This window comes from Sus scrofa, chromosome 7 (assembly GCF_000003025.6).
Source record: "Sus scrofa isolate TJ Tabasco breed Duroc chromosome 7, Sscrofa11.1, whole genome shotgun sequence".
Classification (NCBI taxonomy): Eukaryota; Metazoa; Chordata; class Mammalia; order Artiodactyla; family Suidae; genus Sus; species Sus scrofa.
In genome coordinates, this window is record NC_010449.5 from 101651469 (window position 1) to 101674379 (window position 22911).

Here is a 22911-nt window from a genome sequence, read left to right on the forward strand (position 1 = left end):
AGATATCAGTTGGAGAGATGAATCTGAACATGGAGAAGTGTCAGAGCTGGCATGAATATTTAGGATCCCTCTGCAAAGAAAAGAGTTGGAACTGGGAATGTAGATGAGTGCTGATAGAAAATGTGTAGATAAAAAGGAGTAGAGAGATCAAGGTAGAGCCTTAGGGAACACACATTAATAAAATCAGGAGAAGAAAGGGTGGCTAGTTAAGAAATGAGAGGAAATAGGTTGAAAAGATTGTGTTATAGAAATCAAAGAAGGAGAGTTTTTTGATGCCTTTTTAAGAGGTTTTTCTTCAAATTCTATGCTCTCATAAGTATGGAGTCCATATTCTATACCTTCAGGCCAAATTTGCTGTACACAAGATTGCACTTGGTTAAATATATAGCTAAGAACTGTGGAACACTTAGGATAATGGTGTTTTTAATCTCAAGTTCATGAGATTGTTGCTCTTCACTTTTCTATTATTTTTGCTATTATTTCTACTTGTTCTGAAATTTCTCTAAAGGTGACTTAAAGATGTTGTTAGATTGGTGTTGGTTGTTCCAAATCAATAAAAGGGACTTTGCGTGGCAGTCCCCTCCGAAACCAAAGAAAACCAAGGACAAAACAAAAAACAAAAACAAACAAAACAACAACAAAAAAGAAGTATTGTTAGTGCCATCCTCATCACTATCTTTGTTTTCTTCTCTTTCTCTTCCTCTGTCCTCTTCATCATCATCAACTGTCACCATCATCATCAAAATAATTGTCATCACCGTTAGACTCATTAGAGTAATTATTTTGGTACCTTAGTAATTTGGCTGGGACTTCTGAGAGGCATGCATTTTAGAATAGCAGGGTATATTGACAGCACTTTCAGTGACATGTTGAGTACTTCTTGAGGGCTTTCTTTAAAAGATGAACATGACTCCTGCCCTAAGTTCTTTCAGTTCAATTTCCTAGGAAAGAGAGCAGAATCAGGAAGGAAAAAAAGGTGCTCAGAGGGAATGCAGTAAAAGTGGACTTTCTTCTTCTTCAGGCTAAGAATTAATGTGGTCTTATGGCATGTCTTCTCTGAAATATAATTGGTTCATTTTCAGTTCTAGTGGTCTGTTGGGTTTCTTGGTCCAACCTTCCCACCTTCTGCCTCTGTCCCCCTCCCTCCCTTCTTTCTCTCCCTTCCTTCCTTCCCAGAACTTCTCACTCCTCCTGTTGAATCTCATCTGTCAGTGACTTAACCTCTATCTAGTTACCCAATCCAGAGATCTTTAAGTCATTATTGTTTCTCCTTCTTTCCTCAAATGCTCTTCTAAGACCCATCTTTCCTTAAGGCATGTTGACTAGACTCGTCTCTGTCTTTCCCGTTGCCAGTGCCAATTGTTCATTCTTCTCTGGATTTTTATCATGTAATGGACCACAGACCAAGTGTAGGACAGCAGTATGAAGAACTGATTAAAGAAGGGGACATCGGAGCTGGAAATAACTCATTAGGAATCTGTATCATACGAGTCCACATGAGACTTAATCCAGATGCTACTTCTCTAGGACAGAACTGACCAGCCTGCCTTGGGAATTTTCTACTCTCATACATACCCCTCTTCTAACATCACTGTACATATATGTTTATATGTGTAACACCTCTACTAAAATGTAAGTTCCTTAAGGTCAGCGACCATACTGTTCCTTTCAAAGTCTAATGTTCAGTAAGTTGTCTATGGTTGTTTACTGGATGATTAAACAAAATGGGGGTCTGAACAGGACCAGTGGCAGCAGGAATGGAGTAGAGAACATGAATGTGAAAGACTCGTTAGATATGGGGCCAACAAATCGATACTAGCCTCAATGAAGAGGGAAAAGATCAGAGACATCTTCAAAATTTGAACTTGGGTGACCATTAGCAGAAATAAGGAGTCTAGGAGGAGGAATCTATGAGTTTGCTTTTAAGTAGATGCCTCTAAGGTTCTCTGAAGAATTTTAATTTTAGATAGATGATTGTGCCAGCAGACAATTCAGATTTGGGTTGTAGGGCTTTGGAGAGTGATTGGTCTAGAAATACATACACAAGAGTAGATGATATTACCAAATGAGATAGAGTAGTGAAAAAGGGGAAGAGAGCCTTCATCAGATGCTCAGGGAAAGTCTCTTTTCAAGCAGTTTGGAAAAGATGCTGATGATAGAGGCAAAAAAATGAGACATCAAAAAATTACTTGCAAGTATATAGTCAGGAAACCCTGGAAAAGAGAATTTTGAGAAGGGAGTGATAGACCAAAAAGTAGCTCTTTCACAGAGATTGACTGTTCTGAAAACTGAGGCCTGTTTAAATTTAGTTAATAGGACATTCTTAATCTTATTTCAGAATTATTATTCCTAAATTAAATATGGTTAATCTTAGAAAGCCATGAGGTTAAAACACAGTGTTCTGAATGCTGCAGAGATAAGGTGGTAAAATTCTCTCCTTTTTCATCTGTGGTTAAATAAAATACCTTTTATTGGTTTTTCTTGGAATTGTATCCTCTCACCACATAGTCAAGTGGAGTCCAGTGATAGAAGTCAAAGAGATAAAAGCTCAGTGTCTTGATTTATCCATTACCACTTTTGACTTCTCTGCTCTCCTTTTAAGGTGTTAAGCTGTAGAATTAGGGTTACTGATAGAATTCCAGTTGATGCCTTGCCTTTTCTTTTCCCTGGATCAAGGATCATTGTACTCTCTCTTGACTTTTTGCCCTTTCTGTACATTTGTAGTTTATTTTTTTTAAGGTTTTTTTTAAAGTTTTTTTTTTGTTATTATTTTTAATAGTTATTTCCCCAATACAATTTTTTTCTACTGTACAGCATGGTGACCCGGTTACACATACATGTACACATTTTATTTTCGCACATTATCATGCTCCATCATAAGTGACCAGACATAGTTCCGAGTGCTACACAGCACGATCTCATTGCTAATCCATTCCAAAGGCAATAGTTTGTATCTATTAACCACAAGCTCCCCAACCACCCCACTCGCTCCCCAACCACCCCACTCCCTCCCCCTCTCCTTTGGCAACCACAAGTCTATTTTCCAAGTCCATGATTTTGTTTTCTGTGGAAAATTTCATTTGTGCCTTATATTAGATTCCAGATATAAGTGATATCATATGGTATTTGTCTTTCTCTTTCTGACTTACTTCACTCAGGATGAGAGTCTCTAGTTCCATCCATGTTGCTGCAAATGGCATTATTTTATTCTTTTTTATGGCTAAGTAGTATTCCATTGTGTATATATACCACGTCTTCCTAATCCAGTCGTCTGTTTATCGACATTTGGGTTGTTTCCATGTCTTGGCTATTGTGAATAGAGCTGCAATGAACATGCAGGCGCATAGTTTAAATAAGAGTAAGAGAGCCCTAGAGAGATCCTAAAAATCTTTTATGTTAGCCATGGGGTTAGCATTTTCCATGAGGAGGTCAGGGAGAAGGATGCCATTACCCATGTCTCGATTCATTCCTTTGATTGTGGTGGTAAATATAGATGACAGGTCAAAATTATGGAAGGCAGGAAAATAAGCATTTTCTGCCTTTGTGATCACAGAAAATGTAGACAAGGACATGACCAGTTAAATGGCCCATTAGAAATGGGGGAAACTAGTGACCATATGGTCAGTGCTATGAAAGTTATAGGAAAGCTCCTTGGTAAACTCTGGAACCATAAATTTTGTACTGTTATGTACTATTTGCTTTGTTTACAGGTGGAAACACCTGACCACCTGACTGTCTTTTTTTTTTTTTAAGTGTCAATACCTCCTTAGGAAGCATTTCAAGAAACAGCTGATCATGGTTACTTTCATGCCAGTCCAAAAATAAGTTCTATAGATCAAAGAGCCAAGGTAAAAGTGGGCAGGTTGTTCCAAAGTCAGCCTCCTCTCAGGATATATATTAGACCTTTGGTAATAGGAAGGTTCCCCCAAACACCATGTAGTCCCCAGATTCCTTGCCTATTTTTTTTTGTTTCCTTGTTTACTTCAGTTTGGCCTGATTAGATGGTACCATGATTTCTATCTACTGACTTGGATTTCAAGGAATTTTGGCAAATAGAGTGACACACTGATTCAGATATGCAGCAATATACAAGTCTGTTGAGGTTTTGTCTGTGATTGTAGGAGTCCCTAAATGGGGATGATTTCCTGAGAAATAGTAATAGCATCGTGGTTGAATAAAGCTTGTTTCTAAATTATTTCATCTAAAGTAATTGGAGTGTATGGGCCAACTATGCTGCCTAATGGTTTTGAGAATGCATTCGGGAGTCAGATGGATTCGAGCTCAAATCCTTGCTCTGCCACTTGAAAACACTGTGACCCTGGGTAAGTCATTTGATTTCTCTAAGTCTCAGTTTTCTCATCTGTAAAGCAGGGTGATGATGCTACTACACAGAATTGTTGTGATAATTTCAGGGAATTCTCAGTATAAAGCATTTATCACTGTTCTTGGCACTTGGTATATGTCCTTCACTATCAGTATTAGATGGAGACCTGGATGCTTCAGGAGACCTGGCCAGTACACCGTTCCCATGGCCTCCAGCAAGTCATCCAGCCCTATCAGCTTTATTTCTGAAACTTTGCTGGAATCTTCCCCTCCTTTTCCATTTTCACATCACTGGTCTAGACCTGGAGATTACTTTCTCTTATTTGGATTTTTTTTTTTTTTTTTTTTTTTTTTTTTTTTTTTAGCTTTTTAGGGCCGCATATGTGGCATGTGGAGGCTCCCAGGCTAGGGGTCAAATCAGAGCTACAGCTGCCAGCCTGTGCCACAGCCACAGCAATGCCAGACATGAGCCGCGTCTGCAACCAACAGCACAGCTCACGGCAATGTGGGATCCTTAACCCATTGAGCAACCTCATGATTCCTAGTTGGATTCGTTTCTGCTGTGCCATGACTGGAACTCATGGATTTTTTAAAGTAGCCTCTACACAGTTGCCATATTATCTTTCATAAAACTTGTTTCTGATTATGTTTTTCCTGCTCTGGATTCTCAGGGCTTAGCTTTATACGTAGGACTGTGATTTGGTATGAACTTACTTTATCAGCTCGATCATCTCTTTTTCAGTTTCTTTATGTACTTCTCTTTTTTCGACACACACACATCATCACCAAGCCAATAATAGTTCTATTCATTGCTCTTTTTGTACTTTTGGTCTTATGTTATGTTGCTGCAGTTTTCAGGTTTTTCTGCCTTTTGGTTTGTTTTCCTTCCTTTTATTTCCTATGACCACCAGATTAACCTTTAATAAGGTGTCAACCTTACCTCCTCCCTCTTCCACCAGAGTTGTTCCAAGTTAAAACTTTCCAGCTGAATGCAGGAGGTCTTCTGGGGTCTTACCCAGTCTCTTTCTCTGCCATCTTCTCTGCAGGAGCCTCTGTCACTCCCACTACTTTATATATTTAGCCAAACTGATCACTGTTCATTCTGTGACTATGCCAAGATTTCTCACCCTTGCCTCTCTTTCTTGCTTCTCTTACTTTATTCTTTCTCCTGGCTGATTTGAGTCATTTATCAAGCCTCACTTTATCCTTTGGAAGGCATTTTCTCATTGTGCCTCTTCTTCACTCAACTAGGTTGAATTAGGGCTCATCCTTGCTTTCGTGGTAAGTAGGGACACTTTTAAAGACCTTTGTCATGCAAATTGCTAGCTTTTCATACTGTTTCCCCTTCCAGCAGGGGACTTCTTTGCAGTATCTTCTTCATCTTTGTATTTCCACAGAGCATGACACTAAATGAATGGATGATGCACATATGAATAACTGAATAAATGTGTATGTATCTGTTTCCTTTAATAGAGTAAAATCTTTGAAGGAGGATCCAGTGTCTCTTTTTTGCATCTTCTACATTCCCTGGCATGCTTCTTTGTATATATAGTAGTTGCTCAATAAACACTTAATGACTGAATAACCATATACATGTCTGTCTTACCCAAAACATGCAAAGTTCTTCAGCGAAGAAATTGTGTTTTTAAAATCAGATAGCTTTTAGCAAAATGAATTGTACATAATTCATGCTTTGTTTAATTCTCGTATTTAAGTATTGCTTTGATTTGAACTCCAGCTGTGGTGGGATAAGAGCGGCAGCTTCTCTGTATAAGTACAAATTTGATGAAGCTATAGGATCAAATACCTGATAGTTAACTATGGCTGGTAATTTAACTTCAGAAATGGTGCATCCTAGGACTGGATTGCTAGTGTTGATAGGCCTGGGCAATTTCCCATTCTTATTTGGTTCTTCTTCCCTACACCTGAGAAATCCATGTCTGACAAGCCTCAAAGCAGGCAGGCGTTGCCTTGGGGGTGGAGTTATTGCAAGTCAGACTCTAACAGGGCTGGGGAATGAGCAGAGGGAGAGTGTATGTATTTCCTTTCACTACTCTAACAAAGTATCACAAACTGGTGGTTTAAGATAGCAGCAGAAATGTATTCCTTTTTATTTAAAGTTTTATTGAAGTGTAGTTAATTTACAAGATTGTGATAATTTCTGCTGTATAACAAAGTGGGCCAGTCTTACATATACACATATCCATTCTCTCTCAGATTCTTTTCCCACATAGATTATCACAAAATACTGGGTAGAGTTCTCTGTGCTATATAGCAGGTCCCCGTGGGCCAATAATTCTCTATTCTTTCATCGTTCTGGAGGTCAGAAGTCCAAAATCAGGTTTCAGTTGCACCAGGCAGAAATCAAGACATGGGCAAGGCCACGTTCCCTCTGGGAGCTGTCAGGGAGAACCTGTTGCTTGCTTCTTCCATCTTCTGGTGGCTGCTGAAGTTCCTTGACTTGTGGCTGTGTCCCTCCAACCCCTGCCAGTGCCTTCATATTGCCATCTTCTCTCCACATGTCTTCTCCCTTTGCGTCGCTCTTGTCAGGAGCCAGGTGATTGCATCTAGGGCCCACCTGGATAATGCAGGCTGCTATCATCCCAAGAGCCTTAATCACATTTGCAAAGCCATTTTTCCAATAAGGTAATATTTTACAGGTTTTAGCAATTAGGACCGGCTATCTTTGGAAAAAATCAGTTAGCCTTCTAAAGAGACAGGTGTTTTTCTCTGCAGACTTTAAGTGCTTATTCTTTTAGGAAGTTGGCTTGCTTACAGACATACCTCATGACTAAACAGCTTCCAAACTGATAGCCCAATAGGTCGGTCTAATATCACTGGGCAGGTGGCTGTGGTGACATTCCCAGCCCTCATCATGAAAATAAACAATAAATACATATTGAGGAGCTGAGTAAGTGCTGAAGGAGCTGGTTGGAGTTCTGGGCAAGTCTGCAGTGGCCTCCAGTTCCTATCATATAGCCTTGTTTTGGATGGATCATGGTTTAGTTCTGGGGGACCAGATGTACTTAACTGGTCTGGCGCTCACTTTTCTGTGTCCAGAAGTTACCTTTGCCATCTGTATCATCAGGAAGGAAACAAAGGATATAGGTGGTTACTGGGAGGGGAATTCAGATGAGATCAAGAGAGAGGAGGAACTCTGGAGGGGGCCCCTCGTGCAAGGTTAGAGCAGTTTTTGAATTGGAGGAGGACTTTAGCAATGGAGTTTGGGAAGCAGACCCTTCCTGGCTCCTTTGCATCTCCTTTACCTCTTTCTCACATAGCCTAAGGACATGGATCCCGGGAGAGATCTTCCAGGGCTTTGACAGGTGCCCTGAATATGCTTCCTTCAGTCTGCTTACTTGACTATAACCTGCTAGCCTAAGCCTCAGGCAGGAGAGATTCCCCTTTCTAGTGGGTCTTTTATAGTCCAGCTAGCCGGAGAAGCTGTATTCTAGCAGGGATCTTATGGAAATATTCTTCGTTTCTTCTATAGTGTAGGGGCAGGATAGTAAGTTACTGAGTGCACAGGCTACCAAGCCAGACTTACATTTGATTCTGGTTCTACTATGTAAGAATTGTGTAACCTTAGGTGTTAAAATCTCTGATTTCCAGTTTCCTCTCTGATACAATGAAAATAATAGAGATCAACACTTACAGTGTGCCAGGAGCTATTCTAAAGCCCCTGCATTTACTCAGTCTTCTAGTCTTCACGGCAACCCAATGGAGTAAGTGTGTTGTTATTATCCCACTTCAAAAATGAGGAAGCTGAGGTACAGAGAAGTTCAATAACCTGTCCAGGTTACATCATAAGTAGTAAAGAAGGGAGTTGAACTCATATAGTTTGATGCTGGCAAATATCTCTTAAACCTGTGTATGGTTGGGCCACACAAGATGGCTTCTCTCTCGCTCCGTGTTGATCCCCTGCTCAACCAGTCCCTACTTCACCCGCAGGACTACTCTTCTTAATTATAGGGCTTAGTTGTTAACGGCCTCGTGCGTGCCCCCTGCTCTAGCTGCAGGTTTCCCTGGTAACTGATGAGCCAACCTGGGAGTCATGAGTTTCCCTGGGAACTGATGACGTCATTCCCCCTATAAATGGTAGCCTCGCGCCCGGCTGAGTGGTGAAGATGGTTGCGGTGTCTGTCTGCCGGCTGCCTCAGTGGGTGTTACTCCAGGATCTTTAGCTTTGGACACGTGAGATCCCCTATCCAGTACACTGTTGAAGTCTTTGTCACTATCTCTGGGCTCTTTCTTCGGTCTTGAGGCTGGGCAGCTACAAGGCTTACAGGCCTGCAGAGTGCAGGCCAACAGTTGAAAAGCCAGCCAAGAGGCTGAGGAAACTCCCATGAACGCCGAGATGTTGGGAAAGCAGGATGTAGAATGGAAAGTTACAAGGGTGATCCCGAGATGGTATCCGCTAGCATGTGGGGCCCTGTGGCAGCTGACTGCCTAGAGAGTTGTCTTTCTTTTCCATTGTATTGATGATATCCCATTAAACCTCAGAGCCTCTTTCTGGTTTAAAATTAGCAGCCCCATGCTTATGGTTCATCTGACCACGTGGGGATCCCTGGTGAATACAGACATGCAAGGGCCTGTGTTATCTACAAAATACAAGCATACCCTGGACCCACAATCCCTGAACAATTACAGACACAGGCCCTAGGGATGACAACTCAGGGACAGATTCGGTAATTGGATGTGGCCAGTTACCCTGAAGGATTTGGTTGGGGCCTGTGGCAATGGCAAAATAGTAAGAGTGCCCTTGGGCTTCTGGTCCCAACTGTGAAAGTGGGCAGAGCAACCACACAATGTGATGGAATAGTGGCTATGTGCAGTTGACAAAGCATTGCAACAGGTGGAAGACATTACACGAGGTTTACCTGAGTCATTGAGCAATGCAGAAAATCCTACTGGGTCTAGAACAGCTGTGTGCAATATACAGGACCCCCATGGACATTGGGCCGCAACTGGGGAGTCTGTCCTATCAGCCATGAGGAGTGGACCCATACAAATGACATATGCTGGCATTTCTACTTGCCCTGCACCCCCACTGCTGCCTGCCTACCTGATTGAAAGGATGGGCGGACTACTTAAACTTTTAACAGCCAAGATTGGAGACCTGCTCTCTCAACTTGTGGACCAGGAGACCAACTCGAGCCCTGTGTTCTTATACTTGAATCTCCCAGGAGCAATCGTCCCAGCATCTAAGCCATGTTAACCAAGAGTCAACTAGTCAACACCGTCAGAGTTCACCTGTTAGCCCCTGAAGTACCACTGACAATTATCAGTCAGGATGATAACTCACTTTTGCCCTTGCCACAGCATCTATCCCCAGGGACACATGTTATAAAATGGCCCTGGGATTGGCAGGTGAGTCCCAGGTAGTTTGGGTTTGCTGCCTTTGGGGAATAGGCTTATAGATTTCACCTGCCTTTTACTTGCCCCACTTAAGACTACTAAGGTAATTAATCCGGGCCCCTACTGGAGAAAGGCACCATTATATTAACCCTGTGGTCCACTGTTACACCACCTGGCCAGTATTCAGCACTGGCTGTGGGCACTGATAGTAGACAGGCTGTATGGACTCCAGGCCAGTCCAGAAACCACAGCTAGAAGGATATTATCTCAGAATGCTGCTGCTGCTTGTATTTGCTTAATGCTCATGATCTTCCCTGTATTATGCCTATTAAACATCTTCCATTTCATCCCTAGTCTGAGCAGAGGGAATCTGTTCTCAGTCTGGGCAAGGGTGGTCTCACCAGGAAGTGAGTCTAATTGCTGGGTCTACGCAGAGATGCTCTTGTTGTCCTCCTCTGGACTTCCGTGGAAAATTGACCTGATAAGCACCTGGCTTACTCTTTAGCTGCTGTTGTCTGTATTGCATCTGTGGTATTTGGCTGCAGTGCACCTCTAGGTGACCCCAAAGATATTGAAGAATAGGGGTAGACCAAGATTGTAAGGGTCCTGCAGGGAAAGTGGGGATGGAAGTGTATGGTCAGGCCAAGATGGCTGCTCTCTTGCTGCTTGTATGTCCCCTGCTCAACTGTTAACTGCTTCACTTGCATGGCTATTTAATTCTCTTAATTATAGGGCTTAATCAGTAACCACCTACATACTAGCCCCCTCCCCTAGCCACTAGTTTCCCTGGTAACTGATGCGCTAACCTGATGTTGACTTCCCTAATACCCCCTGTAAATGGTAGCTTCCTTTCCTGATTAGGGAAGATTTTTGCCATGTCCTGCCTTCTGTCTGCTGTACACGGTGGCGGGGGTGGGGGCGGCGGTGGGGGGGGAATTCTCCAGGACCTTTTGCTGTGGACATGTAAGATCCCCTACCCGGCAAATTGGTAATGTCTCTCTCTGTCACTGTCTTGGGCTATTTCTTCAGTCTGGAGGCTGGGCAGTTATAAGGCTTGCAGATCTGTGGGGAAATACTAAGAGTGCTGTCTGGCCCTTGGCAGGCCCTTCACTGAAGTTAACTGTTGCTACTTTTGCTCTTTCCACTACTGCCATCACTGCCGCTGCCACCCACAGTCATCCCAAATCTAGGAGGCTTAGACCCAGGGTGTTAACTCGGGATCTGACCGTGCATGTCATTCCCCCATTTTCACAACCATATTAGACACTGCTCATTGGTCACCACACAGTAATCTTTCCCACTTTATGTCCTAGGTAATCATTCTTAATTGATGAGTCTTGACATGTGAAATTTATTTGTCATACCTGGTTTCATTGAATCTAATATTCCAGGGTGTGGAGACTCTGAATTTAAGCTGAGCTTGTGGGTTTCACCATTTATATTGAAACTTACTTGATTCCTAGTGGTGATAATGAACTTTGGTCCTCTTTAGGCACCCCATATCCCTTTCCTACAGCATTCCTCTTTGCCTATTTCTCTATCATTTCTACCTCTAAAAAATGTTAATTCATAGTAGTTTCCTATTTTCTGTCTGTAATTTAATCTCTCATTATAAAATACCACTGAAATACTGTAGAAATGGACAAAATATAAATGAGGAGTGTGGTGTAGCAGGAATTATAGTTGACACCTAAGATCCAAGTCTTCGAAAAGGTTTCTTTCAAATATGATTTGTGTAACTGGTAGTGAAATTCATTTCAGGTTGGTTTTACATAGCATAAGGGACATCTAGTGGTTCACAAGGTCTCTGCAGATTTACTAAAGGTAAAGTCACAGGTAGGAGCTAAGGACCATCACCCTGAAAGGGAGCCCCCTAAAGGAGGCTGGTCTTGTTTGTTGCATGACTCTTTATTTTGAAGTTATAAAGTGTAAACAGACCTGTTTAGAAAAGAGTCAATTTGAGTCCTAGCATTTCTGTCTGTATTATTGTCAGTTTTAACCTGACTCTTAATTTGGCTATATTTTGCACAAGGCTGGAAATGATTCTATTATCAGGTATCTGCCAGCCTACCATATTCTTCCTGTTACTTTCCTCACCTCTTTTGCTAATTGCAGAGGGGCTCTTTGGACCACTCTGAAAAGCTCTCTGATTAGAGCCTTCATTAGGCTGGAAGCAGAGCTTCTTAGCAGGCCAGGCAAGAAATAGTTGATACTTGTTTCTGACAGGCAGATCCCCTTCCTAGAAAGTTGGGTGACCATCAGGAAACCATACATATCTGGTCCATGTATACTTTATGTAAATAATGGGTTTCATATTATAAGATGATATGCTGCAAGGGCCCTGCATAAACTTGCCCTCTTAGGCCTAGAGAGTCCTTCTGGAGCTTGTTTGTGCATTGGTCAGCACCTGTTGGTATAGTCTGTCACTGTCCGTGGTCCTGAAAGCACTATCCATGGTTCTGAACCCACTGCTTCCATTTTCTGAGCTGCATGGAATATTTAGCTTTCCTGATATGCTACTATTGTTTCCAGACAGCTATGTTGGACTTCTTGAAGGTTTTGTTTCATTGAATCCTTATACAGTCTTTTTCTCTTGCTCTTATGCCTTTGGGCCTTTCATTAAATCTTTCTTCAAAAGCAACTGGGCATTCCTATTTTAATCTGTATTCTTGCAGGGTAGTTGGTGGTAGCCAGAAATTGCTAGCTATGACCAATGACTTCATTGTTAGGGATTCATCCTTGCTTTTTTTGGCTCTAGGTGCAAGAGATAAAATTCTGAGGTGGTGTTTCAAAATCTCTTGTTTTCTATGGCAGTCTAGGCTACACAGTCATAAAGAGGTGTGCCATATTCTCTACACACCGCAGAATGGAAGGCAGTTCTGGTGCTGAGCTTTCTCGGACAGTCTCTTGGAGTATCCTGTTAAAATTTGTGCATTTTTTTTTTTTGCTGCTGCTGCTGCTGCTTCTATTAGTGTTCTGCCAAGACACACAAACTAATGACAGCTGCCATTCCAGGGTGCAGAACTTTCCATATTTATAACCTTAAAAATGTGAACACATTTCTTAAACATGCACAGTAGGAAGAACTATTAAGTATTCAATGGTCCCATCAGATTCTTTTTAACTGTGATACTTAGCCTTCTACATTCTCATCTCATCACTTATTTTCAAGCAGGATGGATGAAGGAGTTTCTTTCTTCATTCCAGTCCTCAATGACTTTAGAGGCATCAGGATGTAGACATTGTGCTCTTCCTTGCCTTTCTTACTCTCCATGCTTCCACATCCTCCTAAAAACATAACACTGCCTTTGTGCCAGGCACTGGGATAGGCCCTAGGAGACAGAGGAAAAGCACAATTTCTTCTACTTGAGAAGCTTCACTGTTTTTGTGGAGGGCAGGAGGCATGGGGCAGACAATTATAGCACAGCATGATACATTCTATGGTAGAAGTTAAAACCTGGCATATGGGAGCAGAGAGAAGGAAATCAGCTGTGGGTGGAAGTAGAATGGACAAGGATCTTGGGAAAGATTTCCAGAGTAGATGATGCCTAAATGGTGCCTCTTATAGTGAGCAGTAACTATTCAGATAGAAAGACCAAGTGGGACTCATCTTAGGGATGGTTTATGGAAGAACTGCAGAATTTCAGGAAGGCTGGTGATGATGAGGAGGGAACTAGGTTGGGATGATTTTTATGTAATGATTAAAAGTTTGCATTTGATTCTTAAGTTGGTAGAGAACCATTGACGGATTTTAAGCTGGAAAGGACGTGTTATCCCCAGGGAAAACACCAAGATGATTAGAGTCATTTCTAGTCTGAAGAATAAAAATAACAGTAGATTCCTGGTGATTCAGGAAGGCCCCTTTTAAATTTTGTCACCTTTTTAATCAAACTGCTGAAGGCTTCCTTTCTACTGTAATGGTTCCTTTCCCCCCTCAATTGCATAATGACTGTATTTTTGGAGCTTTTCATAGTCGGGTACCACCTGCTCATCTGATCTTAGTTCCACTGCTTTGTGACATGTAACTTTCACTGCAGTCAGGTTGGTGCCTTCATCGAATATTCTAAGACAGAAGGAAAGGTAGGTATTCATTGGTTAGTCTGTGTAGTGCGTATGAAAATGTAAGAAGTTAAGAGCATATATTTATTGAACCTCAACTGTGTGCCAGACACTTTGCTATACTCTGGGGATTCACTGGCTGCCCCATCAGAAACATGCAGCTTCTGTGTTTTATAAAGTCTAGAGGACCATATCAATGCAGTTCCTGGAAAGCAGAGGGAAGAGAAATACAGTCTGGGTCAAGTTTCTGATCATTGGCCTTTGCACATTCATTAATTGGAGTGACAAATATCTCGTTCCAATTCTGGTATAAAAATATGTTTCTAAGTATGTTGGTGCTAGAGATTATGTCTCGGGCTACTTCGTGCCCTCTGTGGTCTAGAGCTAAAGGTATAGTGGTTATTTAACACATTCACATGTTTTTGTTGTTGTTGTTTGTTTCTAATACTCTTAATTTACAGTAAGTTGGCCTTTAGTGTTGGAGGATAACCAGGGCGAATGTAGGTTCACTTCAAGGTCTAGCTCTCAGTGACTGGCAGTAACTCACTAGAGCATTGCCTTGAAAATTCTGAGGCTCCATCTGGGTTAAATGAGAAAGGGAATAGAAGAGAATTACATCAATTAACAATGAATGTCATCTTCCAAGAAAGAAGGCTAGAGATGTCTATTTGCCAATATGTCTCTAGGAAATAGTTTTCTATCCAGGTTGCTAAAAGGATCACCCAGAAGACTTTTCTAAATCTTCTAGAAACTTTTTTCCCTCCTCTATCCATTGACAAGGTCTATCTTGGAGCTCTGTGGCCTATCATGAACACTCATGTCTTATTTCCTTGCCTGGTTCTGTTTATGCCAAGCATGTGGTTCGTCTGTGCCAAGTTCTTGCTTCATTAATTTAGTAAAAGCTTAATAGGCTCTGTGAGGATGATAAAGCCTGAATCAGCAAATCTTATCTATCTTGTGATAGACTGAATCTTGAGAGTATCCTAAATACCTTGCAAGCTTGATTGGCTGAATTTTTTTTTCTGTGTGATGTGTTCCTGATCAGCCTTTTTAGATGAATAAAAGTCCTAAGACAGTTTTCTTTCTTTCTTTCTGTCTTTCTGTCTTTCTGTCTTTCTGTCTTTCTGTCTGTCTTTCTGTCTGTCTTTCTGTCTGTCTTTCTGTCTGTCTTTCTGTCTGTCTTTCTGTCTGTCTTTCTGTCTTTCTGTCTGTCTTTCTGTCTGTCTGTCTTTCTGTCTGTCTGTCTTTCTGTCTGTCTGTCTTTCTGTCTGTCTGTCTTTCTGTCTGTCTGTCTTTCTGTCTGTCTGTCTGTCTTTCTGTCTGTCTTTCTGTCTGTCTTTCTGTCTGTCTTTCTGTCTGTCTTTCTGTCTGTCTGTCTGTCTGTCTGTCTGTCTGTCTGTCTGTCTTTCTGTCTGTCTGTCTTTCTGTCTGTCTTTCTGGTCTTTCTTGTCTTGTCTTTTTGCCTTTTTGCCTTTTCTGGGGCCACTTCTGCAGCATATGGAGGTTCCCAGGCTAGGGGTCTGATCGGAGCTGTAGCCGCCGGCCTATGCCAGAGCCACAGCAACGCAGGATCCGAGCCGCATCTACGACCTACACCACAGCTCACGGCAATGCCGGATCCTTAACACACTGAGCAAGGCCAGGGATCGAACCTGCAACCTCATGGTTCCTAGTCAGATTCTTTAATCACTGCGCCATGACAGGGACTCCAAGTTTTCTTTCTTGAGAAAAATCAAATTGAGACCCTCACTGTGGTTATGCCAAAGGTTGGAAGTCTTGAACATCTTAGTATTTCTATCTGTAGTTGAGCACAAACCTACCTGATCATTACTTCCTCAGAAAGTACACCGAGCATATAAAATGTCTGCCTGAGTCTTGACCATAAGTGTAAAATCTTGCCTTATTAGTGAGACTCTAGGGCTGGTGCCCATGGCCCTTTCATTCATGAGGTCAGAGTAACCGGCTGGTCCACAGGGCTTGCTCACATGCCTCCCTTCTCCCCTCTGCCCTGCTTGCATGCCCAGGTGATGAATGACTTTTTTTAAAAATGAAGAAGGGACCTAGGACTCTGCTTGTTCAACCTCAGTACTTGAATTTGTCTGGATTTTTCCTGCAATTCTAGCTTGCTTTCTGTCCCTTTTATCTTTTCCTGCCGCTCTCTTACAAATGAGAGCATAGACCAGTAGTTATAAACTGGTGGTGGCCTTTGGTGAGATCCAGCTTTAAGATGTGTTTTCTTTGACCTACAGAGTGTTGGGTCACACAGCCTTTTAAAAATTAAATTAACTGCCAGCATTTTCCTACTGGTTTCAACTTTATCTGGAGTCTTTTTGACCTTTCTTGTGAGCCTTAGAACTTAGACATTTTTTTTGGCTCCTGCATGGCAAGTCTGAAACTCAGGTCCTATTTTCTGTTTTGGGGCCTTCGTTTTTATCTTTGGCAGGTCCTGAGTGCTGTGAACAGAATGTAAAGCATGGAAATGGTGGTATCCATGGTTTGCAGCAGTTGGCACTCTGGGCCCCAGGTTGCATGTCAGCTGTAGCTCAGCAGGTATAGTTAGTTTACTGACCCCTGTTAGCAGGACCATAGGTGCAGATGTGCCCTGGCCATGCCAAATATTAGGTTCTTCTCACTTTGGAAGCTAAGAGGACCATCTGCTGCCACATTTGTGCTTCGACTTCACTGTTGGAATTTGGTCAGTGGTACCCTGTGATAGAAAATGATGTAAAGGGTAATGAATCCTAAATCTGTGCAAGTGCATGCCGGGTGTGAGAGCACAAAGAATGGCTACCATTAGGCATTCTCCTATATTATACATGCCACATTAGCAATTATATATATATAACCTTTTAATTTTTTTTTTTTTTTGTCTTTTGTCTTTTTAGGGCCGCACCGGCAGCATATGGAGGTTCCCAGGCTAGGGGTCAAATTGGAGCTGCAACTGCCAGCCTATGCCAGAGTCACAGCAACGCGATATCCGAGCCGCATCTGTGACCTATACCACAGCTCACGGCAATGCCAGATCCTTAACCCACTGAGCAAGGCCAGGGATCAAACCCACAACCCCATGGTTCCTAGTCGGATTTGTTTCCTCTGTACCGTGATGGGAACTCCTATAACCTTTTTTTTTTTTTGTCTTTTTGCCATTTCTAGGGCTGCTCCCACGGCATATGGAGGTTCCCAGGCTAGGGGTCCAATCGGAGCTGTAGCCACCGGCCTACGGCAGAGTCACAGCAACGCAGGATCCGAACTGCGTCTGAAACCTACACCACAGCTCATGGCAATGCCGGATCCTTAACCCACTGAGCAAGGGCAGGGACCGAACCCGCAACCTCATGGTTCCTAGTCGGATTTGTTAACCACAACCTTTTAATTTTTATTTTTACTTCAGAACTATTACATTTAGAATGGATAAGCAGTGAGGTCTGCTGTATAGCACAGGGAACTATATCCAATGTCTTGGGATAGAACATGATGGAAAATGATATAAGGATGTATATACATGACTGGGTCCCTTTGCTGTACAGTGGACATTGGCACCACAATGTAAGTGACCTATACGTTAACAAAAAAAATAAATAAAAGAACTTGTTAAATCTAGAGTCTGTCACTGGTTTCTGGAGCTGACAGTTGGCTTAGAACTTATCCTCAGAGGGAGTCTTTCCTTTCCTTTCCGACTCAACATCGAGATATCCTGTCTGTTGATCCAGTTATGGCTTCTTACAGAAAAGAGCAAAATTAATAGTGATAACTACCATTTATTGAGTGCTGCTGAAGTGCCAGGAACTGCTCAAGTCCTTTTCGATGTGATAATAATATCTTATTTATTTCTTACCACCCTGGGGAGTGAGACTTGTAACCTCTAGTTGACAGGTAAGAACCTGAGGCAGAGGCAAGTTAACTACCTTTGTCCAAGGTCCCATAGCTGGCAAGGCTGAAGCAGGTTGCAGACCCCACTTAGCGAGGCTATGAAGTCCATGATCTCGGCCACTAACATCTAACAGAATGAAGATATGAGCATTTAAGCACCTGTACAACTAGGTGCTATAATGCATATTTCTTCCTAACAAGGTATTTGATGTCTGTTGAAAAGACAAGACCCGTGCTTATTCAAAGATCAAAAGGGTGAGTGTTTTGAAGTGACAAATGAGTGGAGCAGACAGTTCACAGGAAGGAAAATCACAGCCAGCCAAAGTCATCAGTTGCCTGAAGGACAGAGGGGAAGTGGTGGAGAGAAAGTAGGATGTGTGATTCTGTAGCAACCCCAGAAGCAAGATTTCTTTCACAAAGCTTCTTATTTACCCTGAGCAGGAACGTCATGCAATAAGAAGATTAGCCCCCAAATTTACCTAAGAAGCTGTACCATCCTGGAAGCGGAAGAGAGACAGCTCATTTTGCTTTATCTATTGTCAGAGGGTTGAATTTGGGTGGGGAATAAATCTTTGTCTTTTCGCTTGTTGTATGTAAACCCCTCCATACATAGGTGTGAAGCTGAAGGCGTTATTGGGACTTGCTGTCAACACTGTTCCACATCAAGGCACCCTAACACTGGCTTCTCACCGTTCTGTTTTGTCTGTCCTAGAGACTCGAGAATGTCCCCCAGCATCCTGACTTCAAACATCCTCCACTGTCCTGGATCAGAGCAATGATGCTCAGTCATCAAGTTATGGGCCTATAAATCACTGTCTTATAAGCTGATCTGGTGGTTTTTATGGAAATTGCCCTATGTGTAGACACTTAGAGGATTAAAGGTGCTTTAAAAAAAGAGAAAAGGCAGAGTTCCCATTGTGACTCTGTGGGTTAAGAAACCAATGTTGTCTCTGTAAAGATGTGGGTCTGATTCCTGGCCTTGCTCAGTGGGCTAAGGATCTGGCATTGCTGAAAACTGGCATAGGTGCAGATGCAGCTTGGGTACAGCGTTGGTGTAGCTGCAGCGGAGGCTGACAGCTGCAGCTTTGATTCGACCTCTAGACCAGAAACTTCCACATGCCGCAGGTGCATGTAGAACAAAGAACAAAAAAAAGGCCAGGTGGTAAACCTCCTGTTCCTGGACAGGAGAAGCAGTACCATGCGAGGCCATCTGGGCACTGCAGGGCACACACTCACATTCCCCCATTCCTTCTGGATCCCTTGCTGGAACACATAGAAATGTGTGGCATTTACAGAAGAATATGTGGACTATGTTCTCAGGAAGCTGAGGTAAGATGGAAGAAGGAGAAAAATACTCCTACGAACTGGGACTGTCTCTACCCCTTAGACGCACTCTCATGGACCTGCCGTGTGATGCGAGCACCATGGACGAGCTGAATGTAAAAAGCCCTTCGTGCAGAACAGTCTCTCCTTTTCCACTCAGGGCTGGTGGTTTGGACAGTAGGGCAGACAGTGTCATCAATGGCAGGCGAAGTAAGGATTCTAAGTTTATCAAATGGTTGGCATCAGCAAGAACCAGAGTAGTCAGAGAGGGCCTGGAATGGCTTTGGATATAGATTCTGGGGAAGAGGCACCATGGAGAGTTTGGGGAGGAGAGGAAGGCACTGCAAGATGGGAAACCTGGCAAGGAAGTAAGCAGAAGCCCCCGACTTTTGAGTTCATGCAGAGGCCACCAAGGTGCCTGCGAGTGGGGAGGAACAGGGATCTAGGTGTGAAGGGCTTAGCACCCTAGGGTGGAGCTGGGTGTGGTTTTTGTGCTTGACTAAGGGGGTTCTGCTTTATGATCAGGCATGGATACTGGAGAGCTTAGAAACTGCTACCCCTGGAGCATGGCCTTGCCCCAGTGCCGTCACAGAGATCTGGGCTCAAGTCATGGTTACGCTCTTAAGGGACTGTGTGCTCTTTGGCAAGCACCTATCAACTCTGAGCCTCATTTCTGCAAAATGAGGCTCATGCCACCTGTTTCGCTTTCTTCATGTAGGTGATCTGCAGTAGAGTTCTTAAAGTATCTGGTGCATGGAAGGCTCTCAGTAAGTAGAAACTATTCTTATTGTATTGTTCCTGCTGCCAGAGTTTGCCTTACTCCTGGCATGGTTCCTGTGTGCCTCTGTATTGAAGATTATGGAGACATCCATGAGTAGTTGTTCTGAGAGAATCTGTCCACAATTGTTTTACTGTCTGGCCTTCTAAGCGTGAGCTGTATGTACAAACAGCAGCTTTTACAAGCCCATGGTGAGACCAGCTTGTCACTCTTAGTGCCTCTGCCTCCCAGCCTGTGTGACATCTTTTTCCATGGGGGGTGGTCTTTAATTGTTCCTTGTTGGGGGCCTCTTGTCAGCCAAGGCTGCTTTCTATCCCTTGCTGCCACCTCTCTTCCTAGTTCAGTCATTAGGGGGGACTTTCACTTAGTTGAAAGTCTGAATTTATAGAAAATACTATACCAGATACTAACTTGCCTTATAAGGGAGTCCAGCAGGGTTTTCCCCCATGCCCTGGGACATTTCTGCATGGCCATGGCCATGGCCATGGTCCTGCCCTGGGCAGGTGGGTAGGGAAGGTGAGGATGCCAATCACGGAGCTTCTCAGTTGAGTTTCACGGGGCTGCAAGACCCCTGCCCTCCTATCCCTTTCTTATTGGTAGGAGATCCTCAGTAGAACATCAGGCCCCTGTCAGTTTCTCACTGAAGCCCAATACTGCTGGAAACAAAGGTATGCTACTATTTCTTCCCAGGTTTGTGTACCATTTAGGATTTTCTATGTTCTACCATGTATAACAGCCCATTTCATCTTGATAACGGCCCTGGAGAAAAAGGAGAGCAGTTTCTAGAATAGGTATTGAGTTCCCTGCCTTTGGAAATAAATAAAATAGGATGCAGAGAGGTTACTCAGCTGTCAGTGGGAAAGGTATGGAAACTGCATATAAATAAACAGTAATTTCAGGGCAGTGGAGTGGATAGAGAGCCCACTTTCAAACAGCTTTTGAGGAAAGTCTGTGGCCAGTTTCTGGCCTTGATTCTCTTGTCTGTCTCTCCAGAAAGCTGCATTCTAGTTGTTGACTGTCTCTCTGGTCTTGGTTGCATGGCCTTCTCAAAGGGGAGTCCCTCTTCTTTGTAGGACACTGTTTCCTTTTAAAAGACCTTTCCTTTTTTTCCCTTCTGCCTCCTGTAGGGATGACTGAGCTCTTTTTCCCTTTATTGTTCAATGGAACCAAGCATGAGTCTGTCCCTTTGGGATGAGCTCTTCTTGTTCTGCATTAATAATTAACTGTTACAAGAGCATTGGACATAGGCATTTAACCCAAGTACAGAGAAAGCTGATGTTTGGTTCTGACAGAGAGATCTCACATGCTGGAGTGAGCGTTAGAAGGAAACTGCCAGCCATTAAACTTGTATCTTTTCTTTTCTTGTTTACCCACTCGAGTGATTGCCTGAGGGTCTTGCTGTTTTTTCCCTTCACATGTGGTCAGTCTAGTGGAGCAAGATGAGAAATTTAGCTTTTGAATCAGAAAGTTGAACATGCGTGATTTTCTACGTATTGCTAAAGATGAGCTTCACGGGTTCTGGTAGTGTGACCTTGTTCAAAGTGTCCACCAGTGGCAAAGTTCATGGACTCCAGAGCCTGACTCTGAGTTCAAGTCTTGCTCTGTCACTTACTGTGTTGACCATGGGCTGGTTCCTTCACTGCTCTGTGTCTGTTTCTGCATCTGTAGAATGAAGGTGGGTATCTCATATGGGTGTTGTCAGGATCTAGTGGGATGCTAGGCTTCAGATCCTTAGGGCTGTACCTGGCAGGAGGTGCTCAGTAAATATTAGTAGTGTTGTTTTCAGTGTTACTAACTAGGTTAGGCCCATGGTGAAGGTCATGCAGTAGGTGAGGCATTTTCAATTCTTCGTGGTTAGTTCCATATTAAAGGCAAACATCTCTACTTGATTTTCTCATAGTGTTGGGAGGCAAGAAGAAAGCAGGACTATAGTTGGATGTGAGGGATTAAATAATACATGCTGGAGTGAATCATCCAATTAACTTTATCACTGAGAGGGATCATAAGACTTTAGCCCTTAAGTCTTATTATTTTACTGAAAATGGAGATAAGACGGCCTTCTCAGAGCAGTAAAAAGGATGAAGTGAGTTAACAACAACCACTCCCAAACTAGCGGAGATTTTTATGCCCATACCATGTGTGTCATTTCTAAGTGCTTTACATGTATTAACACATGTTATCCTTATGAAATAGTCTAAGGACTATATTCCCATTTTCAGAGGGGGAAGCAGACCCAGTAAGTTAAATAGCTTTGAGGTTCACACACCTCGGAAATAGTGCATGTGGGATTTTAACCTCAGTTGGGGTCCTGACTTGGAATTTGAGTAAGACAGCATGAAAGGCATAGCAAAGTGGTTTGCGTATTCAATACTCAAATGCTAGCCCCTTTGCTTCCTGTTTTTTTTTCCTGTTTATTACTATGATTTGGAATATGATACTGCCTAGAGATAAGGGGACTAAGACCCATCCCAGAGCACTGCATCAAAATTCAGTTCTAATAACAGCAAAACCCTTTTGAAATTCTAATTTTAAGGAACAAGATTAATCCCTGCTTTTACATGGATTATACCAAGTTTTGAACTCATAATAGGTTCTTAATGTTTTAGAGTGTTTCATTCTCTTACTATGTACATGTAGAGGACGCATGCAGTGTGCAGCCTCCACCCCGCAACAGATCTCCTTGTCTACCAACTCTTAACAATCATTTTCTTTAAAAAGAAAAATAAAAAATGCAACAGAGTATAGTGAAAAGTAAATCTCCCTTCACTCCTGAATATTAATCCCATGAATTCTTTCCCCAGTGACAATTTAAAGTTTTCTGTTTCCTTCCAAAAATGTTTTATGCATTTATATCTACAAATAATATATGCTTCCCAACACACACCTGCACACACATTTCACACAATGATAGCATAATGCATGCTGTTCCTTGCTAATTTCACTGAACAATATTACTCAGTATCTATTTCAAAACTGGAAGTGCTACCTTGTTTTTAAGGGCTGCATAATATTCCATAAGGACACGGCAGTCCATTCCTGATGGTCATCTAGGTGGTTTCTGGTCTTTTACTGAGTATGCTTCCATAAATATCATTGAATTGCACAGCCATAAACTCTTTTGACTTCTACTTCCAAGCTTATGTTGTATAATTTTATGATAAGGCAAAAAATTTGGCCAGAAGGAAACAGAGAATATAATG

The 22911-nt window shown here is 42.6% G+C and overlaps 1 protein-coding gene across 32 annotated transcripts in view; it reads left to right on the forward strand.

The window, feature by feature from the left end:
- NRXN3 (neurexin 3) overlaps positions 1–22911 on the forward strand; it is a 1647030-nt gene that overhangs the window by 518689 nt on the left and 1105430 nt on the right. The gene's annotated exons all lie outside the window — the stretch shown is intronic.